The 14,921-nt window shown below is 54.9% G+C and overlaps 1 long non-coding RNA gene across 1 annotated transcript; it reads left to right on the forward strand.

Annotated features, from left to right (window-relative positions):
* Positions 1-5,547: 5,547 nt before the first annotated feature.
* On the forward strand, positions 5,548-14,609 carry LOC144954926 (uncharacterized). The gene is made up of 3 exons (XR_013641436.1): positions 5,548-5,606; positions 9,315-9,432; positions 14,533-14,609. It is a non-coding gene; the product is annotated as an uncharacterized LOC144954926 (long non-coding RNA).
* The last annotated feature ends 312 nt before the right edge of the window (positions 14,610-14,921 follow it).

Genomic DNA, 14,921 nt, shown 5'->3' on the forward strand with positions numbered 1-14,921 from the left:
TCACCAGCTCACTCACCAGCTCACTCACTCACTCACCAGCTCACTCACCAGCTCACTCACTGACTCACTCACCAGCTCACTCACTCACCAGCTCACTCACTCACCAGCTCACTCACTCACCAGCTCGCTCACCAACTCACTCACCAACTCACTCACTCACCAGCTCACTCACTCACTCACTCACCAGCTCACTCACTCACTCACCAACTCACTCACTCACTCACCAGCTCACTCACTCACCAGCTCACTCACTCACTCACCAGCTCACTCACTCACCAGCTCACTCACTCACCAGCTCACTCACTCACTCACTCACCAGCTCACTCACTCACTCACTCACCAGCTCACCAGCTCACTCACCCACTCACTCGCTCACCAGCTCACTCACTCACCAGCTCACCAGCTCACTCACTCACCCACTCACTCACTCACCAGCTCACTCACTCACTCACTCACTCACCAGCTCACCAGCTCACTCACTCACCCACTCACTCGCTCACCAGCTCACTCACTCACCAGCTCACCAGCTCACTCACTCATCCACTCACTCACTCACCAGCTCACTCACTCACCAGCTCACCAGCTCACTCACTCACTCACCAGCTCACCAGCTCACTCACTCACCCACTCACTCGCTCACCAGCTCACTCACTCACTCACCAACTCACTCACTCACCAGCTCACTCACCAGCTCACCAGCTCACTCACTCACCCACTCACTCGCTCACCAGCTCACTCACTCACCAGCTCACCAGCTCACTCACTCACTCACTCACCCACTCACTCACTCACTCACCAGCTCACTCACCAACTCACTCACCAACTCACCAGCTCACTCACCAACTCACCAGCTCACTCACCAGCTCACTCACCAGCTCACTCACCAGCTCACTCACCAGCTCACTCACCAGCTCACTCACTCACTCACTCACCAGCTCACTCACTCACCAGATCACTCACCAACTCACTCACTCAACTTCCTCAAAGCGCGACAGAAACGAGACTCCAAGTTCCAGCTTCTCATACAGGTCACTCACTCACCAGCTCACTCACTCACCAGCTCACTCACTCACTCACCAGCTCACTCACTCACTCACCAGCTCACTCACCAACTCACCAGCTCACTCACCAGCTCACTCACCAGCTCACTCACCAGCTCACTCACTCACTCACTCACCAGCTCACTCACTCACCAGATCACTCACCAACTCACTCACTCAACTTCCTCAAAGCGCGACAGAAACGAGACTCCAAGTTCCAGCTTCTCATACAGGTCACTCACTCACCAGCTCACTCACCAGCTCACTCACCAACTCACTCACTCACCAGCTCACTCACTCACCAACTCACTCACCAACTCACTCACCAACTCACTCACCAACTCACTCACTCAACTTCCTCAAAGCGCGACAGAAACGAGACTCCAAGTTCCAGCTTCTCATACAGGTCACTCACTCACCAGCTCACTCACCAGCTCACTCACCAACTCACTCACTCACCAGCTCACTCACTCACCAACTCACTCACCAACTCACTCACCAACTCACTCACCAACTCACTCACTCACCAGCTCACTCACTCACCAACTCACTCACCAACTCACTCACTCACTCACCAGCTCACTCACCAACTCACTCACCAACTCACTCACCAACTCACTCAATCACCAGCTCACTCACTCACTCACTCACCAGCTCACTCACCAACTCACCAGCTCACTCACTCACTCACCAGCTCACTCACTCACTCACCAGCTCACTCACCAACTCACTCACCAACTCACCAGCTCACTCACCCACCCACTCACTCACTCACTCACCCACTCACCCACTCACTCACCAGCTCACTCACCCACTCACCCACTCACCCACTCACCAACTTACCCACTCACCCACTCACCCACTCACCCACTCACTAACTCACTCACCAGGTCACCAACTCACTCACCCACTCACCCACTCACTCACCAGCTCACTCACCAGCTCACTCACTCACCAACTCACTCACTCACCAGCTCACTCACTCACCAACTCACTCACTCACCAGCTCACTCACTCACCAACTCACTCACTCACCAGCTCACTCACTCACCAGCTCACTCACTCACCAGCTCACTCACTCACCAGCTCACTCACTCACTCACTCACCAGCTCACTCACCAGCTCACTCACTCACCAACTCACTCACCAGCTCACTCACCAGCTCACTCACCAGCTCACTCACCAGCTCACTCACCAGCTCACTCACTCAACTTCCTCAAAGCGCGACAGAAACGAGACTCCAAGTTCCAGCTTCTCATACAGGTCACTCACTCACCAGCTCACTCACCAGCTCACCAGCTCACCAGCTCACTCACTCACTCACCCACTCACTCACTCACCAGCTCACTCACTCACCAACTCACCAGCTCACTCACCAACTCACTAGCTCGCTCACTAGCTCACTCACCAGCTCACTCACCAACTCACCAGCTCACTCACTCACTCACTCACTCACCAGCTCACTCACCAGCTCACCAGCTCACTCACTCACTCACCCACTCACTCACTCACCAGCTCACTCACTCACTCACCAACTCACCAGCTCACTCACCAACGCACTAGCTCGCTCACTAGCTCACTCACCAACTCACTCACCAACTCACCAGCTCACTCACTCACCCACTCACTCGCTCACCAGCTCACTCACTCACTCACTCACCAACTCACTCACCAGCTCACTCACCAACTCACTAGCTCGCTCACTAGCTCACTCACCAGCTCACTCACCAACTCACCAGCTCACTCACTCACCCGCTCACCAGCTCACTCACTCACTCACCAACTCACTCACCAGCTCACTCACCAACTCACTAGCTCGCTCACTAGCTCACTCACCAGCTCACTCACTCACTCACCAGCTCACTCACCAACTCACTCACCAACTCACCAGCTCACTCACTCACCCACTCACTCGCTCACCAGCTCACTCACTCACTCACCAACTCACTCACCAGCTCACTCACCAACTCACTAGCTCGCTCACCAGATCACTCACCAGCTCACTCACTCAACTTCCTCAAAGCGCGACAGAAACGAGACTCCAAGTTCCAGCTTCTCATACAGGTCACTCACTCACTCACCAGCTCACTCACTCACCAACTCACTCACTCACCAGCTCACCAGCTCACTCACTCACCAACTCACTCACTCACCAGCTCACTCACTCACCAGCTCACCAGCTCACTCACTCACCAACTCACTCACTCACCAGCTCACTCACTCACCAGCTCACCAGCTCACTCACCAGCTCACTCACTCACCAGCTCACCAGCTCACTCACTCACCAACTCACTCACTCACCAGCTCACTCACCAGATCACTCACCAGCTCACTCACTCAACTTCCTCAAAGCGCGACAGAAACGAGACTCCAAGTTCCAGCTTCTCATACAGGTCACTCACTCACCAGCTCACTCACCAGCTCACCAGCTCACTCACTCACTCACCCACTCACTCACTCACCAGCTCACTCACTCACTCACCAACTCACCAGCTCACTCACCAACTCACTAGCTCGCTCACTAGCTCACTCACCAGCTCACTCACCAACTCACCAGCTCACTCACTCGCCCACTCACTCGCTCACCAGCTCACTCACTCACTCACCAACTCACTCACCAGCTCACTCACCAACTCACTAGCTCGCTCACTAGCTCACTCACCAGCTCACTCACCAACTCACCAGCTCACTCACTCACCCGCTCACCAGCTCACTCACTCACTCACTCACTCACCAACTCACTCACCAGCTCACTCACCAACTCACTAGCTCGCTCACTAGCTCACTCACCAGCTCACTCACCAACTCACTCACCAACTCACCAGCTCACTCACTCACCCACTCACTCGCTCACCAGCTCATTCACTCACTCACTCACCAACTCACTCACCAGCTCACTCACCAACTCACTAGCTCGCTCACTAGCTCACTCACCAGCTCACTCACTCACTCACCAGCTCACTCACCAACTCACTCACCAACTCACCAGCTCACTCACTCACCCACTCACTCGCTCACCAGCTCACTCACTCACTCACTCACCAACTCACTCACCAGCTCACTCACCAACTCACTAGCTCGCTCACTAGCTCACTCACAGCTCACTCACTCACTCACCAGCTCACTCACCAACTCACTCACTCACTCACCCACTCACCCACTCACCCACTCACTCACCAGCTCACTCACCCACTCACCCACTCACCAACTTACCCACTCACCCACTCACTCACTCACCAGGTCACCAACTCACTCACCCACTCACTCACCAACTCACTCAATCACCAGCTCACTCACTCACCAGCTCACTCACCAACTCACCAGCTCACTCACTCACTCACCAGCTCACTCACTCACTCACCAGCTCACTCACCAACTCACTCACCAACTCACCAGCTCACTCACCCACCCACTCACTCACTCACTCACCCACTCACCCACTCACTCACCAGCTCACTCACCCACTCACCCACTCACCCACTCACCAACTTACCCACTCACCCACTCACCCACTCACTAACTCACTCACCAGGTCACCAACTCACTCACCCACTCACCCACTCACTCACCAGCTCACTCACCAGCTCACTCACTCACCAACTCACTCACTCACCAGCTCACTCACTCACCAACTCACATACTCACCAGCTCACTCACTCACCAACTCACTCACTCACCAGCTCACTCACTCACCAGCTCACTCACTCACCAGCTCACTCACTCACCAGCTCACTCACTCACTCACCAGCTCACTCACCAGCTCACTCACTCACCAACTCACTCACCAGCTCACTCACCAGCTCACTCACTCACCAGCTCACTCACTCACCAGCTCACTCACCAGCTCACTCACCAGCTCACTCACTCAACTTCCTCAAAGCGCGACAGAAACAAGACTCCAAGTTCCAGCTTCTCATACAGGTCACTCACTCACCAGCTCACTCACTCACCAGCTCACTCACTCACCAGCTCACCAGCTCACCAGCTCACTCACTCACCCACTCACTCACTCACCAGCTCACTCACTCACTCACCAACTCACCAGCTCACTCACCAACTCACTAGCTCGCTCACTAGCTCACTCACCAGCTCACTCACCAACTCACCAGCTCACTCACTCACCCACTCACTCGCTCACCAGCTCACTCACTCACTCACTCACCAACTCACTCACCAGCTCACTCACCAACTCACTAGCTCGCTCACTAGCTCACTCACCAGCTCACTCACCAACTCACCAGCTCACTCACTCACCCGCTCACCAGCTCACTCACTCACTCACCAACTCACTCACCAGCTCACTCACCAACTCACTAGCTCGCTCACTAGCTCACTCACCAGCTCACTCACTCACTCACCAGCTCACTCACCAACTCACTCACCAACTCACCAGCTCACTCACTCACCCACTCACTCGCTCACCAGCTCACTCACTCACTCACCAACTCACTCACCAGCTCACTCACCAACTCACTAGCTCGCTCACCAGATCACTCACCAGCTCACTCACTCAACTTCCTCAAAGCGCGACAGAAACGAGACTCCAAGTTCCAGCTTCTCATACAGGTCACTCACTCACCAGCTCACTCACCAGCTCACCAGCTCACTCACTCACTCACCCACTCACTCACTCACCAGCTCACTCACTCACTCACCAACTCACCAGCTCACTCACCAACTCACTAGCTCGCTCACTAGCTCACTCACCAGCTCACTCACCAACTCACCAGCTCACTCACTCACCCACTCACTCGCTCACCAGCTCACTCACTCACTCACCAACTCACTCACCAGCTCACTCACCAACTCACTAGCTCGCTCACTAGCTCACTCACCAGCTCACTCACTCACTCACCAGCTCACTCACCAACTCACTCACCAACTCACCAGCTCACTCACTCACCAGCTCACTCACTCACCAACTCACTCACTCACTCACCAGCTCACTCACCAACTCACTAGCTCGCTCACTAGCTCACTCACCAGCTCACTCACCAACTCACCAGCTCACTCACTCACCAGCTCACTCACCCGCTCACCAGCTCACTCACCAGCTCATTCACAGCTCACTCACTCACTCACAAGCTCACTCACCAACCCACTCACCCACTCACTCACCAGCTCACTCACCCACTCACCCACTCACCCACTCACTCACTCACTCACCAGGTCACCAACTCACTCACCCACTCACCCACTCACTCACCAGCTCACTCACCAACTCACCAGCTCACCAACTCACTCACTCACCAGGTCACTCACTCACCAGCTCACTCACTCACCAGCTCACTCACTCACCAGCTCACTCACTCACCAGCTCACTTACCAGCTCACTCACTCACCAGGTCACTCACTCACCAGCTCACTCACTCACCAGCTCATTCACTCACCAGCTCACTCACCAGCTCACCCACTCACTCACCAGCTCGCTCACTCACCAACTCACTCACTCACTCACCAACTCACTCACTCACCAGCTCACTCACCAGCTCACCCACTCACTCACCAGCTCGCTCACTCACAAACTCACTCACTCACCAGCTCACTCACTCACCAGCTCACTCACCAGCTCACCCACTCACTCACCAGCTCACTCACTCACCCACTCACCCACTCACTCACTCACCAGCTCACTCACTCACCCACTCACCCACTCACTCACCAGCTCACTCACTCACCCACTCACCCACTCACTCACCAGCTCACTCACCAACTCACTCACCAGCTCACTCACCAACTCACCAGCTCACTCACCAACTCACTCACCAGCTCACTCACTCACCAGCTCACTCACTCACCAGCTCACTCACTCACCAACTCACTCACCAGCTCACTCACTCACCAGCTCACTCACTCACTCACCAGCTCACTCACTCACTCACCAGCTCACTCACTCACCAGCTCACTCACTCACTCACCAGCTCACTCACCAGCTCACTTACTCACTCACCAGCTCACCCACAGACTCACCCACTCACCCACAGACTCACTCACCCAATCACTCACCCACTCACCCACTCACCCACCAGCTCACTCACCCACTCACCCACTCACCCACTCACTCACTCACTCACCAGGTCACCAACTCACTCACCCACTCACCCACTCACTCACCAGCTCACTCACCAACTCACCAGCTCACCAACTCACTCACTCACCAGGTCACTCACTCACCAGCTCACTCACTCACCAGCTCACTCACTCACCAGCTCACTCACTCACCAGCTCACTCACCAGCTCACTCACTCACCAGGTCACTCACTCACCAGCTCACTCACTCACCAGCTCATTCACTCACCAGCTCACTCACCAGCTCACCCACTCACTCACCAGCTCGCTCACTCACCAACTCACTCACTCACCAGCTCACTCACCAGCTCACCCACTCACTCACCAGCTCGCTCACTCACAAACTCACTCACTCACCAGCTCACTCACTCACCAGCTCACTCACCAGCTCACCCACTCACTCACCAGCTCACTCACTCACCCACTCACCCACTCACTCACTCACCAGCTCACTCACTCACCCACTCACCCACTCACTCACCAGCTCACTCACTCACCCACTCACCCACTCACTCACCAGCTCACTCACCAACTCACTCACCAGCTCACTCACCAACTCACCAGCTCACTCACCAACTCACTCACCAGCTCACTCACCAACTCACTCACCAGCTCACTCACTCACCAGCTCACTCACTCACCAGCTCACTCACTCACCAACTCACTCACCAGCTCACTCACTCACCAGCTCACTCACTCACTCACCAGCTCACTCACTCACTCACCAGCTCACTCACCAGCTCACTCACTCACTCACCAGCTCACTCACCAGCTCACTTACTCACTCACCAGCTCACCCACTCACCCACAGACTCACTCACCCAATCACTCACCCACTCACCCACTCACCCACCAGCTCACTCACCCACTCACCCACTCACCCACTCACCCACTCACTCACTCACTCACCAGGTCACCAACTCACTCACCCACTCACCCACTCACTCACCAGCTTACTCACCAACTCACCAGCTCACCAACTCACTCACTCACCAGGTCACTCACTCACCAGCTCACTCACTCACCAGCTCACTCACTCACCAGCTCACTCACTCACCAGCTCACTCACCAGCTCACTCACTCACCAGGTCACTCACTCACCAGCTCACTCACTCACCAGCTCATTCACTCACCAGCTCACTCACCAGCTCACCCACTCACTCACCAGCTCGCTCACTCACCAACTCACTCACTCACTCACCAGCTCACTCACTCACCAGCTCACTCACCAGCTCACCCACTCACTCACCAGCTCGCTCACTCACAAACTCACTCACTCACCAGCTCACTCACTCACCAGCTCACTCACCAGCTCACCCACTCACTCACCAGCTCACTCACTCACCCACTCACTCACTCACCAGCTCACTCACTCACCCACTCACTCACCAGCTCACTCACTCACCCACTCACCCACTCACTCACCAGCTCACTCACCAACTCACTCACCAGCTCACTCACCAACTCACCAGCTCACTCACCAACTCACTCACCAGCTCACTCACTCACCAGCTCACTCACTCACCAGCTCACTCACTCACCAACTCACTCACCAGCTCACTCACTCACCAGCTCACTCACTCACTCACCAGCTCACTCACTCACCAGCTCACTCACTCACTCACCAGCTCACTCACCAGCTCACTCACTCACTCACCAGCTCACCCACAGACTCACCCACTCACCCACAGACTCACTCACCCAAGTCTATGGGTAGACACTTTAACATTGGAGTCTATGGGTAGACACTTTAACATTGAAGTCTATGGGTAGACACTTTAACATTGAAGTCTATGGGTAGACACTTTAACATTGAAGTCTATGGGTAGACACTTTAACATTGGAGTCTATGGGTAGACACTTTAACATTGAAGTCTATGGGTAGACACTTTAACATTGGAGTCTATGGGTAGACACTTTAACATTGGAGTCTATGGGTAGACACTTTAACATTGAAGTCTATGGGTAGACACTTTAACATTGGAGTCTATGGGTAGACACTTTAACATTGAAGTCTATGGGTAGACACTTTAACATTGAAGTCTATGGGTAGACACTTTAACATCGGAGTCTATGGGTAGACACTTTAACATTGAAGTCTATGGGTAGACACTTTAACATCGGAGTCTATGGGTAGACACTTTAACATCGGAGTCTATGGGTAGACACTTTAACATTTTGAGTGTTGTGTGGTTTGTGTGTCAGGAAGCAGAGAGTCACCCTCTTTGTCGGAGGCTTCAACTCAAGGATCTGATCCCCATGCAAATGCAGAGACTCACAAAGTACCCCTTGCTGTTGGAAAACATCTTGAAGTACACTCACGGTGAGTAGCAACCACTCACTCACCTACTCACTCACCTACTCACTCACCTACTCACTCACCTACTCACTCACCTACTCACTCACCTACTCACTCACCTACTCACCTACTCACTCACTCACCTATTCACTCACTTACTCACTCACTCAGCTACTCACTCACCTACTCACTCACCTACTCACTCACCTACTCACTCACCTACTCACTCACCTACTCACCTACTCAATCACCCACTCACTCACTCACCTACTCACTCACTCACCTACTCACTCACTCACCTACTCACTCACCTACTCACTCACTCACCTACTCACTCACCTACTCACCTACTCACTCACCTACTCACTCACCTACTCACTCACTCACCTACTCACTCACCTACTCACTCACCTACTCACTCACCTACTCACTCACCTACTCACTCACCTACTCACTCACCTACTCACTCACCTACTCACTCACTCACCTACTCACTCACTCACTCACCTACTCACTCACCTACTCACCTACTCACCTACTCAATCACCTACTCACTCACCCACTCACTCACTCACCTACTCACTCACTTACTCACTCACTCACCTACTCACTCACCTACTCACTCACTCACCTACTCACCTACTCACTCACTCACTCACCTACTCACTCACCTACTCACTCACCTACTCACTCACCTACTCACTCACTCACCTACTCACTCACCTACTCACCTACTCACTCGCCTACTCACTCACCTACTCACCTACTCAATCACCCACTCACTCACTCACCTACTCACTCACTCACCTACTCACTCACTCACTCACCTATTCACTCACCTACTCACTCACCTACTCACTCACCTACTCACTGACTCACCTACTCACCTACTCACTCACTCACCTACTCACTCACCTACTCACCTACTCACGTACTCAATCACCTACTCACTCACCCACTCACTCACTCACCTACTCACTCACTTACTCACTCACTCACCTACTCACTCACCTACTCACTCACTCACCTATTCACTCACCTATTCACTCACCTACTCACTCACTCACCTACTCACTCACCTACTCACTCACCTACTCACTCACCTACTCACTCACCTACTCACTCACTCACCTACTCACTCACCTACTCACTCACTCACCTACTCACTCACCTACTCACTCACTCACCTACTCACTCACTCACCTACTCAGTCACTTACTCACCTACTCACTCACCTACTCACTCACCTACTCACTCACTCACCCACTCACCCACTCACTCACCTACTCACTCACCCACTCACCCACCTACTCACTCACGCACTCACTCACTCACCTACTCACTCACCTACTCACTCACTCACCTACTCACTCATCTACTCACTCAACTACTCACTCGCCTACTCACTCACCTACTCACTCACTCACTCACTCACTCACCTACTCACTCACCTACTCACTCACCCACTCACTCACGCACTCACTCACTCACCTACTCACTCACCTACTCACTCACCTATTCACTCACTCACTCACTCACCTACTCACTCACTCACCTACTCACTCACCTACTCACCTACTCACTCACCTACTCACTCACCTACTCACTCACCTACTCACTCACTCAGCTACTCACTCACCTACTCACCTACTCACTCACCTACTCACTCACCTACTCACTCACCTACTCACTCACTCAGCTACTCACTCACCTACTCACCTACTCACTCACCTACTCACTCACCTACTCACTCACCTACTCACTCACTCAGCTACTCACTCACCTACTCACTCACTCACTCACCTACTCACCTACTCAATCACCTACTCACTCACTCACCTACTCACTCACCTACTCACTCACTCACCTATTCACTCACCTACTCACTCACCTACTCACTCTCACACCTACCACTCACTCACCTATCACTCACCACTCACACACCTACTCACTCACCTACTCACTCACCTACTCACTCACCTACTCACCCACCTACTCACTCACTCACCACTCACTCACCTACTCACTCACCTACTCACTCACCTACTCACTCACTCACCTACTCACTCACCTACTCACTCACCAACTCAATCACCTACACACTCACTCACCTACTCAATCACCTACTCACTCACTCACCTACTCACTCACCTACTCACTCACTCACCTACTCACTCACCTACTCACTCACTCACTCACCTACTCACCTACTCAATCACCTACTCACTCACTCACCTACTCACTCACCTACTCACTCACTCACCTATCACTCACCTACTCACTCACCTACTCACTCACCTACTCACCCACCTACTCACTCACTCACCTACTCACTCACCTACTCACTCACCTACTCACTCACCTACTCACTCACCTCACCTACTCACTCACCTACTCACTCACCTACTCAATCACCTACTCACTCACTCACCTACTCAATCACCTACTCACTCACTCACCTACTCACTCACCTACTCACTCACTCACCTACTCACTCACCTACTCACTCACTCACTCACCTACTCACCTACTCAATCACCTACTCACTCACTCACCTACTCACTCACCTACTCACTCACTCACCTATTCACTCACCTACTCACTCACCTACTCACTCACCTACTCACCCACCTACTCACTCACTCACCTACTCACTCACTCACTCACCACCCACTCACCTCACCCACCCACCCACCCACCCACTCACCTCACTCACTCACCTACTCACTCACCTACTCACTCACCTACTCACTCACTCACCTACTCACTCACCTACTCACTCACTCACACCACTCACTCACTCACCTACTCACTCACCACCTACTCACTCACCTACTCACTCACCTACTCACTCACCTACTCACTCACCCACACACTCACTCACCCACCCCACCCACCCACTCACTCACCACACCCACTCACTCACCCACCCACTCACTCACTCACCCACTCACTCACCCACCCACCCCACCCACTCACTCACTCACCCACTCAACCACCCACCCACCCACTCACCCACCCACCCATTCAACCACCACTCACTCACTCACCCACTCACCCCACCCACCCACCACTCACTCACTCACTCACCCACTCACCCACCCACCCACCCACCCACTCACTCACTCACTCACCCACTCACCCACCACTCACTCACCACTCACTCACTCACCCACTCACCCACTCACCCACCACCCCCACCCAGTCACTCACTCACCCACTCACCACTCACCCACCCACTCACTCCACCCACTCACTCACCCACCCACTCACCCACCCACCCCATTCACCCACCCACTCACCCCACCCACCCACTCACTCACCCACCCACTCACCCACCCACTCACTCACCCACCCACCCACCCCACCCACCCACTCACCCACCCACCCACCCACTCACCCACCCACCCACTCACCCACTCACTCACCCACCCATTCACCCACCCACCCACTCACCCACTCACTCACCCACCCACCCACCCACTCACCCACCCACTCACTCACTCACCCACCCACTCACTCACCCACCCACTCACTCACCCACTCACTCACCCACTCACCCACTCACTCACCCACCCACCCACTCACTCACCCACTCACTCACCCACTCACTCACACCACATCACCCACCCACTCACTCACCCACTCACTCACCCACCCACCCACTCACCCACCCACTCACCCACCCACCCACTCACCCACCCACCCACTCACCCACTCACCCACTCACCCACCCCACTCACCCACTCACTCACTCACTCACCCACCCCACTCACCCACCCACCCACTCACCCACTCACCCACTCACCCACCCACTCACCCACTCACTCACTCACCCACTCACTCACTCACCCACCCACCCACTCACCCACCCACTCACCCCACCCACCCACTCACCCACCCACCCACTCACCCACTCACTCACCCACCCACTCACTCACCCACTCACTCACTCACCCACTCACTCACCCACTCACTCACCCACTCACTCACTCACCACTCACCCACTCACTCACCCACTCACTCACCCACTCACTCACCCACTCACCCACTCACTCACCCACCCACTCACCCACTCACTCACCCACTCACCCACCCACCCACTCACCCACTCACTCACCCACTCACCCACCCACTCACCCACCCACTCACCCACCCACTCACTCATCACTCACTCACTCACCCACTCACCCACCCACTCACTCACCCACCCACTCACTCACCCCACTCACTCACCCCACTCACTCACCCACCCACCCACTCACTCACCCACTCACTCACCCCACTCACCCACTCACCCACCCACTCACCCACTCATCCACCCGCTCACCCACCCACTCACCCACTCACTCACCCACTCACCCACCCACTCACTCACCCACTCACCCACCCACCCACTCACCCACTCACTCACCCACCCACTCACCCACCCACTCACTCACCCACTCACCCACTCACCCACTCACTCACTCACTCACCCACTCACCCACCACTCACTCACCCACTCACTCACCCACTCACCCACCCACCCACTCACCCACCCACCCACCCACTCACCCACTCACCCACCCACCCACCCCCACTCACTCACCCACCCACTCACCCTCTCACTCACCCCACTCACTCACCCACCCACTCACCCATTCACTCACCCACTCACCCACTCACTCACCCACTCACTCACCCACTCACTCACCCACTCACCCACTCACTCACCCACTCACCCACCCACTCACTCACCCACCCATTCACCCACCCACCCACTCACCCACTCACTCACTCACCCACTCACCCACTCACCCACCCACTCACCCACTCACCCACTCACTCACCCACTCACTCACCCACTCACTCACCCACTCACTCACCCACTCACTCACTCACTCACCCACTCACTCACTCCACTCACTCACCCACCCACTCACTCACCCACTCACTCACCCAGCCACCCACTCACCCACCCACTCACCCACCCACTCACTCAACCACTCACTCACCCACTCACTCACCCACCCACCCACTCACCCACCCACTCACTCACCCACCCACCCACTCACCCACCCACTCACTCACCCACTCACTCACCCACTCACTCACCCACTCACCCACTCACCTTGTGCTCAGAGTCGGAGATAGACCACTCCAGGCTGAGGAGGTCACGTGATCGCAGCCGCGAGATTCTGCGACAAGTCAACCAGGCGGTGAAGGACGCTGAAAATACACAGGTGAGTGGGTGAGTGAGTGAGTGAGTGAGTGAGGTGGGTGGGTGGGTGAGTGGGTGGGTGGGTGAGTGGGTGGGTGGGTGAGTGAGTGGGTGGGTGAGTGGGTGGGTGAGTGAGTGGGTGGGTGAGTGGGTGGGTGGGGAAGTGAGTGGGTGGGTGAGTGGGTGAGTGAGTGGGTGGGTGAGTGGGTGAGTGGGTGAGTGGGTGGGTGAGTGGGTGAGTGGGTGAGTGGGTGAGTGGGTGAGTGGGTGAGTGAGTGAGTGAGTGAGTGAGTGGGTGGGTGGGTGAGTG

This window comes from Lampetra fluviatilis, unplaced genomic scaffold (genome assembly GCF_964198595.1).
Source record: "Lampetra fluviatilis unplaced genomic scaffold, kcLamFluv1.1 SCAFFOLD_1073, whole genome shotgun sequence".
Taxonomy (NCBI): domain Eukaryota; kingdom Metazoa; phylum Chordata; class Hyperoartia; order Petromyzontiformes; family Petromyzontidae; genus Lampetra; species Lampetra fluviatilis.